The sequence below is a fragment of the Lactuca saligna genome, chromosome 4 (genome assembly GCF_052625555.1).
Source record: "Lactuca saligna cultivar CGN05327 chromosome 4, ASM5262555v1, whole genome shotgun sequence".
Taxonomy (NCBI): Eukaryota; Viridiplantae; Streptophyta; class Magnoliopsida; order Asterales; family Asteraceae; genus Lactuca; species Lactuca saligna.
The window spans coordinates 324,502,396-324,513,091 of NC_136420.1; the positions used below are offsets into that span (position 1 = coordinate 324,502,396).

The 10,696-nt window shown below is 43.6% G+C and overlaps 1 pseudogene; it reads right to left on the bottom strand.

The window, feature by feature from the left end:
• Window positions 1-344: 344 nt before the first annotated feature.
• On the bottom strand, window positions 345-10,492 carry LOC145040913 (polyadenylate-binding protein 2-like; annotated as a pseudogene).
• Window positions 10,493-10,696: the final 204 nt, after the last annotated feature.

A 10,696-nucleotide genomic window follows, 5' to 3' on the forward strand; every position in this document is an offset into this window, starting at 1 on the left:
ATTTAATTGTAATTACTGTCATGTAAAATCTAAATGTAAAAATCGTTCAAACCAGTATGCATATCTGATTGGTTTTTTCGGTCAAGTTATTAGCTTGAGATATTTCAAAAACAAGCATATATTATCAACATTATGAAAACATTAAGAACAATAAATAGAGAAACCATAACTAACCAAGCTCAACAGATAAGCAACCAATTCAAAATTCAACCACACATAAATATTAAATAGTCAAAAGAAGCTCCTAACAAGTAACAACTCACTCAAGTCAAACAACCAAAAAAGGAGTAACAAATCCAAACATAACCACCTCTAAAGTCTTAAAACCTCGGACATCGATAATTTTAAGAAACAATGTCGTCATTCAATGACAAAGCAGCAAGCTGATCAGTAGGGCTTCCAACTCCACCCTGACCATGACCACCCACATTCCTCAACACACCCATAGCCTCAACCACCTTCGCCTCAAAGCTTTTGGAGACTCCAACAAATGAAGCACCTCTATCTGATCCATTTCTTACATAATCAATGTTACCTTAGTTGCTGAGTCACCCTCCACATCTGCACACAACCAAATAAATCATATTTACACTTTTACCCTCGATCCAAATTCAAGAAAACAACATTTAAATAAAACAAAAAAGAAAGGGCTTATAGTTCTTTGTTCTGTTGGAGAAGCATTTGCAAGACAAGAAGCCAAAGCTCCGATCGGAATTAGTTATGCCATTCCAGGCTCACAAAGTTGCATGCCATCTCCGATGTCGTAAAAAATGGAACCCATTGGGACTTCACCAACGTTGCGTCCAGGTGGGTAACGGTACATCCACCCACATGGTACCATCTGTTGTTGCATGAGGGGAATAGGTTGTTGCTGATTCTGTTGAACGGGTATGCCACCTCGATGTTGTCCTTGCTGACCTGGCGGAACCATTGGCATGAAGAAGTTGGGCATTGGACCCCCCTCTTGGCCTCATCCCTGGCACAAGTTGTTCTTGGTTAGTTGGTACCCAAATCCAGGTTTCATCCACACACAATAAAAAAATCATAATTAAAAATTATTTTCGCAAAAATATGGAATTGAAATTGGAATTACTTAGGCTTGGCGAGAATGAAGGTAGGCTGAGCTTGACCATAAAACATTTGTTGAGCAAGACCGGGACCACTAGGGGGTACATTGGCATGCGAGGACCACCAGGAGCTAGTCCTATTGCAATAGGCCTCATCTATGAAAATTGTGCCTGCTTTCATACAATTTAAACCATCACCAATTTTTATTTAAAAAACTGGAAACAAATTCAATTTGTAACACCGTAAATTTCAAAAAAAAAATTCAAATTTTATAAAAACATAATTCACTTAATATTCATAAAACACCCATGTTTGAAATTTAATCCAGGTCATACAAAAATCTCAAGATCTCATAATCATAAAATCTCATGCGTGTGTACTGATCAAGCCGATGTATTCCCACGGTCGTCACTAGTACCTGAAACAAATAACACCAAACACGGTAAGCACAAAGCTTAGTGAGTTCCCCAAAATACCACATATAACACATATTGGCCACTCGAGGCTATAACTCTATGGGTCCGTACACCCAAACTCTGTGAACCCTCAGGTTCTAACTCTGTAGACATGCACATCATAAATCACATAGAAATAATGCAGTACAACACATAACATACATAGCATACAAATACTCTTTCATATAACTCTGGTTACCTACTCAAGGTAAGATATAGTGAGAAGACTCACCTCGTGTATCTCGATAATCGCAAATCCCTGAATCACTCGTGCTCGATCCCTAGAGCTATAATCCTCCTATATATAATACATATCTCTAATTAACACTTCCAAGACTAAGGTTGACTAACCCCACTAAGTCAACACTGGTCCACTCTGGTCAACGGTCAACTTTGACCGGACTCGGCGAGTCTATACGTGCTCACTAACTCCCTAGGATCCTTTCGTGACGCGTCGAGTACTTCCCTGACTCGACGAGTTCCACCTGGCATGAATCGTAGGGCCACCACGACTAAACTCGCCGAGTCTCAAGAACAACTTAGCGAGTTCCAGCTTGACTCAGTCCACCCTTCAACCATCTCTAACTCTCCCTGACTCACTGAGTTAGCCCCTTAACTCGGCAACACCACTCGCTGAGTGGTTATGGACAATCTTCATGCTACTCGCTGAGTCTGTTCTTCGGACTCGGCGAGTCTATGCCATGCATGAACTCAAACTCACTCCTGAGGTCAGATCCGTTCCAATAACTCCTAGATCCAGTCCTTCCAAGCACATACATCACGTAAAGTTACAATCTTGGTGCTCATGCAAAGGTCCAAAGGCCTTATTTGATGATATGGTCTCTAGAATGCTATTCTAAGCTCATGGCCTCCATTAACACTCATAAAGCTTGAGGGAAAAGGGTCTCTGGACCTCTTTGGGTCCAGATCTAAAGCACCAACACAAGAAGAGGCCAATTACTCCATGGATCATTCCACAAAGAAAACCTAACTCTAAGTTTCACATCAAGGACTGAGAAAGGAACGAATGGTTACCTCAAATGAAGTCTTCTGAGCTCAGAAATCACTGGATTAGAACCTTCTTTGGTATCCTCTTGCCTTGATCCTCTTATATGTGCACAAACACCCACAAATAGTCAAGGATCTTCCTCTTCTCTCTCACAAAGCGCTCACAGACTCTTTAGGGTTCTCTCTGGGGTTGGTGGCCGCAAATGACGGCCATAAGCCCCCTTAAATAGGTCTCATACCCAGGAAATTAGGGTTTCATTAAACAGTGTGGACTCCCCGAGTCCACTCCTTGGACTCGCCGAGTCCAGACGCGAACCCGCGTCCAAATCGCAATCCTACTCGACGAGTATGAGCTCCAACTCGCCGAGTCCCCTCACAATTCACCAAAAATACAATAATAATAAATACCTGGGAATCCGGGTTGTTACAATTCTCCCCCACTAGAACTAGACTTCGCCCTCGAAGTCTCGCTCTGCAAATAACTTTGGATGCTGCTCGTGCATCTCCCGCTCCGGCTCCCAAGTCATCTCGGACCCCTTCCGATGCTGCCACTGAACCAAAACCAAGGGTACCTCCTTGTTCCTCAGAACCTTGATTTTCCGATCTATGATTGCCATTGGTCTCTCAGCATAATTCAGGCTCGCATCCACCTGAATATCCTCTAATGGAACCACTGCCGACTCATCGGCTATACACTTCCGCAATTGCGACACATGGAAAGTGTCGTGAATCTGCCCCAACTCTGCTGACAAATCCAAACGATAGGCTACCCTGCCTACCCTCACGACCACCCGAAATGGACCAATATATTGGGGCCCCAACTTGCCCCTCTTCCTGAATCGAATCACTCCTTTCCAAGGAGAGACCTTCAGGAGCACAAAGTCGCCGACTTGAAACTCAAGCTCGGACCGGCGTCTGTCCGCATAACTCTTCTGCCGACTCATGCAAAAGTCCAAACGATAGGCTACCCTGCCTACCCTCGGGGCCCCATGAAAAAGCGACACCCTTCCGGGTCAACCTAGTGAGTGGCACTGCGATCTTAGAGAAATCCTTGATAAATCTCCGATAATAACCGGCCAACCCTAGAAAACTCCTGATCTCAGAGGGTGACCTCAACACCTCCCAACTCATCACCGCCTCAACATTCGCCTAGTCGACCAATATCCCTTCCTGGTTAACGAGATGTCCCAGGAACTGGACCTCTCGCAACCAGAAATTACACTTGGAGAATTTGGCGTAAAGCCTCTCCGATCTCAAAACTCCGAGGATCTCCCTCAAATGCTCCTCGTGCTGCTCTCTAGATCTCGAATATACCAAGATGTCGTCGATGAATACAATCACTGACCGATCCAACATCGGTCTGCACACCCGGTTCATGAGATCCATGAACACTGCCGGGGCATTGGTGAGCCCGAAGGGCATCACCACAAACTCGTAATGCCCATAACGCATCCTGAACGTTGTCTTCTGGATGTCCTCATCTCGCACCCTCACCTGATGATATCCAGACCTCAAATCGCTCTTGGAGAACCAAGATGCTCCCTGCAACTGATCGAACAAATCATCGATCCTCGACAACGGGTAACGGTTCTTGACCGTCAGCTTGTTCAACTCCTGGTAATCAATGCACATCCGGTGTGAACCATCCTTCTTCTTGACAATAAGGATAGGCGCTCCGCACAGCGAGCTGCTCGGTCGAATAAACCCCTTCCCCAGAAGTTCCTGAAGCTGCGAGGATAACTCTTGCATCTCAGGAGGTGCAAGATGATAAGGCACCTTGGCGATAAGCGCGGCCCTCGGAACCAAATCAATACTGAACTCTACTTGCCTCACGGGAGGCACACCTGGCAACTCCCCTGGAAAGACATCCGGGAACTCACGCACTATCGAAACCTCCTCCACTGACCTCGGCCTCTCGGAATCAACCCGCGTATCCGACACGTACGCCACAAAACCCTTACAACCCTGCTGTAGACACTGCCTCACCCTAGCGGCCGAACAAAATGCTGATCCAGAATGTGTAACCTCGCCGTACACCATAAGAACTCCCCCACTAGGGTCTCGTATGGTCACCAGTTATCGCTCGCAGTCGATAACCACACAGAACCTGCTCAACCAGTCCATGCCCACAATGACACAGACATCACCCATCGCAATAGGAACCAAGTCAATCGGGACCTCAACACCGAAAATCTCTAATACGCATTCGCGGATCACTTCCGTGGCATATATCACCCTTTCGTTAGCTATGGAAACTCTCAGAGGCCGACTCAGCACCTCGTGACTAACACTGATATGCTGACTAAAAGCCAAAGATACAAAAGACCGACTCGCACCCGAGTCAAATAACACCAAGGCAGGTACATAATTCACAAGAAAAGTACCTATGCATAACATAATATAAGCATAATATCTCAACATCAAAATAAATACATGAAAGAATACATACCAGCCACGACATCGGGTGCTGCGTGGACCTCCTCCGCGGTCAATTGAATGGCTCTCCCTCGTGCCCTCGGCGCCTCATCCTTCACTGGCCGACTCTCGGTAGCTCTGATGGCGGCAGGGGCAGATCCCTGAGGTGCTCCCTGAGCTGATCCTCGTAACTGCGGACACTCCGCCTTCCGGTATCCAGTCTGGTTGCAGTGAAAACACACTGCAAATCCATTGGGGCAGTCCTTGGCCATATGCCCCTCCTTGCCATATTTGTAGCAAGAACCAGCTCTGTATACTCCATCATGACCCTTTCCGCACTTTCCACAAGTGCATCCCCTCTGGCTCCCAGATTTGAGATCAGCGGGCTTAACCCGCTTGGCTGCCGGCTGGGACTGTGCCGATCGTCGATCCCTCCCCTGAGACTCCGCCTCCTCCCTGGCCTGAGTCTCTAGCTCAATCTCCCTCTTCCGGGCATTTTCCTGGAGCTCGGAAAATGTCCGGTACGAGGAGTTCACCACGAACTCCCGAATGTCTCGCCTCAAGATACTCAAATATCGGCTCATGCGTGCCTGCTCAGTGGACACGTGCTCAGGGTAGAACATCGCCCTCTCGTGGAACATCCTGGTAATCACCGTAACAGACTCAATACCCTGCTTGAGGGTCAGAAACTCCTGGGCCAAACGCTCCCTCTCCACCTGGGGAACGTACTCATCTCGGAACATGGCAAGGAACCTTTCCCAGGTCACTGCCGCAAGCTCAGCAGGCGAAAAGTGCGCTGTCACAAACTTCCACCAGCCTTCGTTCCCAAGCGAAGCTGGTTCAGCGCGAACCGAACTCTCAAATGCTCAGGAGATGAGCAAGTGAAGAAACACCCCTCTATGTCTGAAATCCATCTCATAGCCGCCACCGGGTCCTGGGTCCCATCAAACTCTGGTGGTTTTGTGTTGCTGAACTCCCAGAACAGCAACGCATCACCACCCTGCGGCCTCGCAGCAGCAACAGCCGCGGTGGCCGCCGCAACAGCAGCCTCAGAAAGAGCAGCATAACGCTCGTCAAAAGTCTCAATCAGCGTGGTCTTAATAGACCCGAACATCTCTGGTATCTCTGCCCTGATGGCCGCAGCCACCTCCTCGTGGATGATCTGATGGATCTCCTCATCACTAGCCCCACTGCCCTCTGGCATATGACGTGTCCTCACCGTGATCGACCTCTGAAATACAACATACTATAAATTCGAATCCATTCGAGCATACTCACACTCGACAACTCTTTCCTCCTTGATCCTTGGCATTCCAAAGGTTCTTATTTGAGTTGTACACCGCTCCGGTGCCTTCAGTAGTACGGGCCCAATACTACTGTCCACACCGTTTCAGTATACATCCCAAAGCCTCCTCTTCGGATTCCAAGTTCCAAGTACTCTATCACTCTCTAATAAATCTATCATAAGCTCCTCGCTGCTACCTATTCACTCTCAAGCATCTCATAGCAACTCATTTTCCCTTAGGGTAAGGCATCACAAATAAGGGCACTCTAGTCCTAATAGGAATACCTAGCCTACTCTAGCAAGAGAATACATCATATCAATCTCATAAACATATAATCATAAGGGTATTTTGGGAAATCAACATTCGGGCACTGAATGATCGTACACACGTTTCTGCTCTAAGTTTCTCTAAAAAAACTTTTACTTCTTTTATAAAATTTGGTTCTCTTTTGAAAATATTTTCCAAATCCTCAGTTTGAGTTCAAATACCCTCGAAGGTGTACCCGAATCCCTCAAACCAAGGCTCTGATACCAACTTGTAACACCGTAAATTTCAAAACAAATTTTTCAAATTTTGTAAAAACATAATTCACTTAATATTCATAAAACACCCATGTTTGAAATTTAATCCAAGTCATACAAAAATCCCAAGATCTCATAATCATAAAATCCCATGCGTGTGTACAGATCAAGCCGACGCCTTCCCACGATCGTCACTAGTACCTGAAACAAATAACACCAAACACTGTAAGCACAAACCTTAGTGAGTTCCCCAAATACCACATATAAAACATATTGGCCACTCGAGGCTATAACTCTATGGGTCCATACACCCAAACTCTGTGAACCCTCAGGTTCTAACTCTGTAGACATGCACAGCATAAATCACATAGAAATAATGCAGTACAACACATAACATAAATAGCATACAAATACTTTGTCATATAACTCTAGTTACCTACTCAAGGTAAGATATAGTGAGAAGACTCACCTCGTGTATCTTGATAATCGCAAATCCATGAATCACTCGTGATCGATCCCTCAAGCTATAATCCTCCGATATACAACACATATCTCTAATTAACACTTCCAAGACTAAGGTTGACTAACCCTACTAAGTCAACACTGGTCCACTCTGGTCAACGGTCAACGGTCAACTTTGACCGGACTCGGCAAGTGCAATAGAGCGACTCAGCGAGTCTATACGTGCTCACTAACTCCCTAGGATCCTTTCGTGATGCGTCGAGTACTTCCCTGACTCGACGAGTTCCACCTGGCATGAATCGTGGGGCCACCACGACTCAACTCGTCGAGTCTCAAGAACAACTTGGCGAGTTCCAGCTTGACTCAATCCACCCTTCAACCCTCTCTGACTCTCCCTGACTCACTGAGTTATCCCCTTAACTCGGAAAGACCACTCGCTGAGTGGTTATGGACAATCTTCATGCTACTCGTCGAGTCTGTTCTTCGGACTCGGTGAGTCTATGCCATGCATGAACTCAAACTCACTCCTGAGGTTAGATCCGTTCCAATAACTCCTAGATCCAGTCCTTCCAAGCATATACATCACGTAAAGTTACAATCTTGGTGCTCATGCAAAGGTCCAAAGGCCTTATTTGATGATATGGTCTCTAGAATGATATTCTAAGCTCATGGCCTCCATTAACACCCATAAAGCTTGAGGGAAAACGGTGTATGGACCTCTTTGGGTCCAGATCTAAAGCACCAACACAAGAAGAGGCCAATTACTCCATGGATCATTCCACAAAGAAACCCTAACTCTAAGATTCACATCAAGGACTGAGAAAGGAACAAATGGTTACCTCAAATGAAGTCTTCTAAGCTCAGAAATCACTGGATTAGCACCTTCTTTGGTCTCCTCTTTCCTTAATCCTCTTCTATGTGCACAAACACCCACAAATAGTCAAGGATCTTCCTCTTCTCTCTCACAAAGCGCTCACAGACTCTTTAGGGTTCTCTCTGGGGTTGGTGGCCGCAAATGACGGCCATAAGCCCCCTTAAATAAGTCTCATACCCCGGAAATTAGGGTTTCATTAAATAGCGTGGACTCGCCAAGTCCACTCCTTGGACTCGCCGACTCCAGACGCGAACCCGCGTCCAAACCGCGATCCTACTCGGCGAGTCTGAGCTCCTACTCACCGAGTCCCCTCACAATTCACCAAAAATACAATAATAATAAATACCTCGGAATCCGGGCTGTTACACAATTTACGAAAAAAAAATTGTAAACAGACATGCAATCTTTCCCTTCCGTCTTCTTTGTGTTGAGCAAGTGCAACATAAGGAGGCTTGCTAGCAATCATCTTCCCATTCATGTCAGCCAACTATAAAATTAGATACAAAATTTTTAACATCTAATATAAAATATCCAAACATAATAAATAATAATAACTGCTTACAGCTCTAGAAGCTTCCACGGAAGTGAAAAATGCAAAAAAGACTAATCCTTTGCTAGTTCATGTTCTGTTTCTATCTTTTTCTGGGCTTTTCCAAGATACCACTCTTTATCATCAAACTTCTGTCCAGTAAGACCATCTACTGCTTTAGCAGCATCTCCAGCATTCTTAAAATTAACAAAACCAAAGCACTTGGAGTTACCTTCTGTATCTCTCATCAATACAGCACTTGTGACTGTTCCGTATTCACCGAATGTCTTGTTTAAGTCATCATCTGTTGTTGATTCAGACTACGGCGTTGACAATTTTCTGATCTTGTGGACTCAAATTACCAGGCACTTCTTGTTACCTTCAACTTAATTATAGGTTCATTATGAAAATATTAAAATTGCAAAAGATTAAATTTATAAAAATCAATAAAAAATCACCTGCCTATCTGCAATAAATAACAGTTGATATTGGCCCCTGCTATGTTCAACAATAGTCATAGCATGTTCAATGATAGGAATGATGTTGGTCCTGTAAAAACACGAAATACAAACATAGAGGTTTAAATGGAAAAATGGTAAATTTTATGTAGTACTCAAGAACATATTATAGATATAAGATCTCAAACCTACAAGCTTTAAATGAGGGACAATTTCCTTATATCTACTCAAGACTTCCTAAAATCCATTACAACCCCATAAAATCAACAAATAATAACCGAATATCATACACATTTTCCTAATCTAATTTATAGCCTAACCTTTATACAAAAAAATTCAGTCAAAAAATAATAGTTTGATCTCCAAAACAATCCACTAAGGTCTCTCATTTTTGAAATATACATATTTGAAAATCTGGTATGATATGCTCCAAAAATGAGTATAGGACTGGAAAACAATGTCCTAACATGTGCAATTATTGATTGCCATATACTTACATAGAATGTTGTGATTGGGTAACTTTTGCAAAGGTTATCCAAGGCCTCTTGATCAGCTACAAACGTTATCCATCAAATTCAATTGCTGTCAAAATCAATGATTATGGCATGTAGTTTACACAAAGTTAATTATATGTGGAAATGGATGAAAAGTTGAAGATAGCTTCAACCAAGTGGCCATACTCAGGAACCATCTAAAAATGAATGCATATTCTTTGATATCATATCACATCGACAACACTGTAATGGAAAAAAAATCATGAAGAATCAATATTTCCTTTGATATCATTTGGGAAAGCTGGTGAGTACATAGGGTTTTCAACAGAACTTACATTCATTTACACTAGTGATCTATATTTCCTTAATCTCTCAGTGTAATGTCACTTCATATCGACACCTGTGATATAAATAAACTGAGTGGGTCATGTTGGGAAAGTTGATGACTACATAGGGTTTTCAACCCACAATAATATAATTATTATGTTTAGTCGTCAAACAGTTAACCCAATTACCCATCCCCATTATATTCTTTACTCTTAAGGGTATACCCTATGAATAAGCTACTCCTCGTTAATTTAATCCTAAGGATCATCCTAAGGGATCGACACGAAATCCATCGTTTCCAGGGTTTACTCAACAGGCACTAAATCCATAGATGCCAGGGCTATTTTGTTTATCGAAAATATCCATTCGCAATAAATGTCAATGGGTTTTTTTGGAGTACACCGGTGAACACATCATTCACAACACCTACAGGTTGCGAGCCTGCTAGTGTTCCATTGGACTGTCTAGAATAGTCTGTGGTTATCATCCATACTCTGCTGAATCACGGAGCCATCATTTGGGAAAAAGGCTTCTCACATCGTCCACCTCTCACCCTCACTTCACGATCTATTTCACCACTCAAATCATACTCCATCTATTACATCTACCCATGTTTTACCCCAATATTATCGTAGATATAAAATACATATACAGTTTAAATCATTTAAAACATGTATAAAATCGTTCATCCAGCATAGATAGCAATTATACATATATTATTCACACATAGCATGTAGTTTATATAAAATACTTCATATCTATGTGTAAGATGAAAGTAACCATGCACTCACTTAATAAG